At 34.7% G+C, this 6,000-nt stretch overlaps 1 protein-coding gene across 5 annotated transcripts in view; it reads left to right on the top strand.

Annotated features, from left to right (window-relative positions):
* Positions 1 to 585: 585 nt before the first annotated feature.
* LOC6041926 (E3 ubiquitin-protein ligase Ubr3) overlaps positions 586 to 6,000 on the top strand; it is a 94,736-nt gene continuing 89,321 nt past the window's right edge. Inside the window, exons 1-2 of one of the 5 annotated variants that reach the window (XM_038266707.1) lie at positions 586 to 784; positions 1,277 to 1,485. The gene's annotated coding sequence lies outside the window, so the exon portion shown is untranslated. Of the gene's footprint in view, positions 1,161 to 1,276; positions 1,486 to 6,000 lie in introns of all 5 variants that reach the window. The other 4 variants (XM_038266706.1, XM_038266703.1, XM_038266702.1 and 1 more) reach the window with 4 other exon arrangements.

Raw genomic sequence — 6,000 nt, 5'->3', positions numbered from 1 at the left:
GATGAAAAATATTTTTTCCAAAAACTTCAAAATTTCAGAGGAAATTATTTTTTTTATTTAATTTCAGCTGAAATCACTTTCATCATGTTTTAGTTTATTTAAAAATCTATTGAATTTTTGATTATTTTTTTTCGCTGAAATTTTTGTTTTTGTCAAATCTAAATTTTTTTGAAAATTAATGATTGTAAAACAACTGAACTAGTGTAAAATTCATTCTGAAACACATTTTCCATGCAAATGCTGAAACATTGGCTTGTTAATTTAATAATCATATTTTATTCAGTTTTTTCTCCCGAAATCCCACCGCGTCCCATCACTGACAGGTGTCACAATTTCATCGCCCAAATCACCTGTCACACTGATAATCAACATTACACACTGTTCAGTTCACTTTTACACACTTGTATGGGATTTTTCAGTTCAAGTATGATTACACGAAAGTGTGTAATCATACTTGAACTGAAAAATCCCATACAAGTGTGTAAAAGTGAACTGAAAAAAGTGTAATGCTGTTTACCAGTGCACCCGTTAAAACATCGCCGCCCGTCATCGACCCGCACGTCTGCCGTTCTGGCAACCCTGTCCGCGCTGCTGCTGCTGCTGCAAGTTTCTTGGCCCCGACGAAACCGTTCAGAAAAGTTTGAGACTTGAATCGAAAAACACGCACGCACGCGAATAAAAATAGGCAACGGAGATCTTCGCGGACGCGAACCTTCAAACTCGTGATAATTTCGGCGGCCGACGACGGCGTTCTGGTTCGGGCGGTGCACGAGTTTCGTGAACGGTGAAAAATTGCGTGCGAGACGTTTTTTTTTCCCCGAGAAAATTTCTTAGGAAAATAGCCAAATCGCAAAGAAGCAGTGACCTCGTCGCGGTGTGGAAATTTTTTGACGGCTCGATAAAAAAGTGACGTTTGCGCTCAAGGTCTCACACTGCCCGTGAGGAGAGTTTTCGTGTGTGTGTGTTTCTGTCCTTGTCACGCGTGACAAGTGAGTGGGAAAAAGTGGTGAATTTTCGCGGAAATTCTCCCCTTTGAGAAGAATTTTCCAGCGAAAATGTGAGAATATTCTTTCGGCTTCTTCTTGACATCCCTTCGTGCGGTGTACAAGTGCGTTGTTCTCTTCTTTGCGCGAGAACGAAAACACACACACACACAGGTGGTGAGTGCGAAAACGGGAGAGCAAATCGTTCTCTCTCTCTCACTCGCTTCTGGAGCGAAGAAGGTGTGCGAGCGAGAAAGGGTGAAGAATTTAATATTTTTTTTCGTGGTTGTAAGGGTGTGAGTGCGACGAAAGAAGTGCGAAGGAAGAAAGAACACAGCAAAAGCAAGGAGCAGCGAACTGTTTGTGTGGTGGAATTTCGTGTTTGAAAAAAAGGTGTTTTTTTGCCCGTGCTCTCAGTGGCGGCATGTGTTTTTTCGAGATCGGAACTGTTTGAGGGAATAACAACAACAACAGCAAGGATCGAAGGATCAAGAGTGATCAGGTAAAAATGGTTATCATATTTCTGCACAGGAATCTTTCTTTTTTGGGTAATGTTTTAGATTTCTAAGAATGTGTTGGATAATCCTCAAAAATCCGCATCTGCCTCTCCTAGATTTATTAGAAATAAGTCTTATTAGGTGAAATTACCTTTTTTGAAATTTTGATCCCACTTCTACTCTTTCGGTACTTTGAAAACCATTTTTTTCAAAAGGTCCTAAGCTATTGTCTTTCAGATGTTTATGGGGCCTATTACAAAAAAACTCTAGAAAATTAGTACTTGAACTTCAAAAAAAGTTCTTATGTCGTAAACAAAACCGGAATTGTGTTGATTAACGTAGTTCAGTTCATCAGATATCAAATTTTATCAAATATACTTTTTATTTTTTTGTAATATACTGACTTCACTTTGTTCTCCATCCGCATTGACTATTTTTTGTTCCTGATTTTCTGTTCTTCTTTTGTTCTTCCTACCATATGTCTCTTTCATGTCCTTGCAATGGTATATTATGTTTTCATCGTCTTCTTCATATTTTTTTATTGCTTTTTTTTATTCACGCTTACTACCAGTTTTTGTGAGGGCATACTGAGCTCGATATTCTCTCCGTCCGCATTGACCTTTTCTCATCTGTGATTTTCCTTTCTATGAGTAGTTAGAACCAAAGCCGGGGATCGGGGAGGAAGATACTCCAGAGCAGTGGACAGTATGCTGTAGTGGCGGAGACTGAAAGAAGATAGTGTTTTTTTTCGCAAAAGTCTTTTTCATTATATCTTACATTTTTTGAAAACTTATGGTTGCATATCAACTGTATGGGTGTATAATGCATTTTTCCTCTGTATCTTGAGAAAGAAAATAGAATTCCTTTTTTTTAATTTCCGAACATTTTTGATGTTTTTTTAAGTGATGATTTTTGGAAATGTACAAATAATTTAATGGTGATTTTTGTTTATAGGCAACCGTGTAGTGTACGTCCCTAGTTATGACTAACGGTGCTCTAAACAACCGTTCAAAAGATCTTAGTAAGCTATGCTAGTTTGTTAGATAAATCTTTCTCTTTTCTTGTAACCTCCCAAGAATAAAGACGTTTTGTAAGACTGCTCTGCATAATTCTTCAATTTTAGCCCTTCTAAAAAGTCACCATAAATTGATTTTTTTAAATATTTAAAGGAACAGAAAATTCTCAAAATTTGTACGAGCTCGGAAGGTCAAAAAAAGATGAGCACAAATTCAGAACTTTAGAAACATAAATATTAAAAATTTCAGGATTCAAAAATTCACAAGTCCAAAATCTAGAATTTAAGAATAAAAGCATAAAAAGCATAGAATTCAAAAATCTTAAAATTTAATACTGAAACAAAAACCAAACATTCAAACGTTTAATTAGGCCATTGCAAATATCCCCCACTGGCCAAAGTTAAGGGGTAAAAAAGGTATAAAAAATTTAGTTTTAAGCCAAGCTCCAGGATGGAATAATCGCTAAAAACTTTCTTCGTTCGCGATAGAGAGAGGAAGCAAATCACACAAAAAAAATCACACATTAAACAGTTTTTTTGTGGATACGATTCACCGAAAAAAGTTAAATTTTGGAATGTTGAAAATTTGGTAGGTTGAATATTACCTCTTTTTTTTGAGTAATATTACATAAAAATGTGTAAAAATGTGAATCTGATGAATTTTTATCAACAACTGAGGAAAATTCATAATTTTCTGGGGTAAAATTAATCATTTTTTTGACACAAAATCTGTCACCATTTCCTGATGAATATTATCATAATTTTTTTTATGTTAGCACCACTTTAATAAATTTATTTCGTTTGTTTTACAAACATTGTTGATTTACGAATGAAGATAGGACATTTTTAGACGTAACACGTTACACCTGCAAGTGTAGTAGGGGAAATATACCCTTTCTATCAAACACCTATCTTCGTCATATGGAGAGTTTGATGCTCAATTAAAGTTCCAAAAATTCTATTTAGGCTATAGGCAATCAAACGTCAAAATTACCCCCCACTAGAGGGCGCTCAAACTTAGGGTGATGTTTTCATTATAACCTACAGCGAGTAAATTGGTTTGAAATTTGAAATTGTTTTATTTCATCATAAAATCGACACAAAATATTTTCGCAAGAATACATGATGGTCGATTTAACCTGTTCATTATCTGATTCAAAATATTGGAATGTTTTAATCAACAAAAACATAACTGATCAATTGAGAATTCAAGTGGACTTTTTAAAGTCACTTAAAGCAAAGATCTGCTTGATGTTGGTGACAAAATTAGCATCTAATCTCGGCTGGTCAATGAAGGTAGCAAAATCAAAAGTCAGTCGATAGAACTTTTTATTTCTTACCTCCTGTTAACTTTATATTATTCCAAAAATCAATTTTCTTTTCAAAAGAATAGTTTTCCAGCACTTATCGCGTAAAAATCGTAACTTGCACCAGACCACTGAATTAATGAATAGGTTTTTAGCTTTGGTTTGGGGGGCCCCCCAAACCAAAGCTAAAAACTCGATTCGCCACCTACATTCGAGTAGGAGAACTTGTGCAAGGTTACGTTTACGGTTTTGCGCGATAAGTGTAAAGGGAGTGAAAACTAGATTTTAATAGAAATTGATCTTTGGAATAAAATAAAGTTAACAGGAGTAAGAAATAAAAAGTTCTATCGACTGACTTTTTGATTTTGCTAAGTTGCCTTTTCATTGAAAATTCTGAGATCCGGATTGAAAACGCGAGAATGAGGTTAGATTGCTAATTTTGAAAATCAATCCAATTATCATTTTTCAAGCAGATCTTTGCTTTTATGGTAGAAGTGACTTTAAAAATATTTGTCCACTTGAATAATCTACATTCTCAATTCATTAGTTATGTTTTGGTTGATTAAAACATTCCTTATTTTGAATCTGATAATGAACAGATTAAATCGATCACAAAATATTTTCGTTTATATCAATTGCTATTTATTTCTTACCTGAAAATGGTATAATTTGCTATTAATGTCGATTTTATGATGAAATAAAACAATTTCAAATTTCAAACCAATTTACTCGCTGTAAATTATAATGAAAACATCACCCCAAGTTTGAGCGCCCTCTAGTGGGGAGAAATTTTGACGTTTGATTGCCTATAAACTTACCAGCAACAGCACTGCCTCGAGTAAGCACGCAAATTTATGCTTTTTACTGGTCAAAAAGATCAAATTTAATGCACTTTTGATCATAATTTCTATTTTGCGAGACCATTTCTTATTATTTTGGTGGCACACACATCCACACGAAAGATGAGAGCTCAACTGCTTAACGAAAGTAGCCATCAAAATCACTTGCGCTGACTTTTTCTAAGCGCTTAAGATATGAAATTGCCTCCAACTACCGGCAACACGTTCTTCTGAACTTTAGTTAGTCACTCTCTTGAAAAATAATCCCGAAACATGTAAATAGTTAGCAAGCGCCATCAAAAAACCAAACGCGCCAAGTCTTTTGACGATTGATATTTGACGACCCATTCCAATCGAAGGCTGAAGAAAACCGAGCGAGAAGCGAAGGCAAATAAAGAACAAAGGGTGGCCACCAACACCACCGGCAGCGCCTGTTGGAGTGTGCCTCTATAAATGCTACTTTTCGTGAGTGTTCGCTTAAAATTTCAACCATTTTGGCAGGACTAAGCAGAGCGCTGGAAGAAAAAAGAACCAAGCTGAAAATAGAAAAATGGGCGTGGCCCAATGCATTCTTGACTGATTAGAATACATTTGGGAAATATTTTTTTTATAAATGCTTGTAAAAGGAATAGAATAACTTTTAGTAAAAGTGAAAATAAACAGAAATGTTCACAAAAAGTTGCTCTACTCGTTGGTGTACTTGGTTTTAGTAAATTTCAAAGAACACACCAGATTATCCAGCATCATTCAAACACGACCGCTTATTACGCTTAAATTGGGTATATTTCCCTAGTAATTTTTATGTTCGCCGAAAAATCAAGATGATGATTTTTTTTGAGTTTCTTTTAGTCGATCCTTCGGGTTTTTTTCTCTTGAGATTTACTTTTGATTAAATTTCGTCCATCACTTGCCTCGGTGCTAACGATTGAATGAAAAAAGTGTTTTAAATGCATTTCGCACCGGTCCAGTTTGCAATGATTTATTTTCAAAATATCCAGATGAGTTACTACGTAATTATGGAATTCCGTCATAAACGACATAAACTTAAATAATCTTCAAATTATAAAAATTCTTAATTTTTCTAACTCTTAAAATCTTTGATTTTTTCAATTCAATTCAAGTTAGGGATTCAAATTTGCAGAAAAATAAAAATTTTGTGATTTTTGCGGGGACTTAGCAATTGAAAAACGAGACTGCATTTGAAAAATCAAACCCTTTATTTTTCAGAATTTTTGACTTCTGAGCAATTCTCTACGAAATCGGTCTTTTTTTTAGAAATTTTAATTTTTGTATTTTTTTAATTCGACTGAAACTTTTTTGCTGCCTTCGGTATGTCCAAAGAAGCCATTTTGCATCATT

Source organism: Culex quinquefasciatus, chromosome 1 (assembly GCF_015732765.1).
Source record: "Culex quinquefasciatus strain JHB chromosome 1, VPISU_Cqui_1.0_pri_paternal, whole genome shotgun sequence".
NCBI lineage: Eukaryota > Metazoa > Arthropoda > Insecta > Diptera > Culicidae > Culex > Culex quinquefasciatus.
This window is presented reverse-complemented; position numbering and strand designations above follow the sequence as displayed.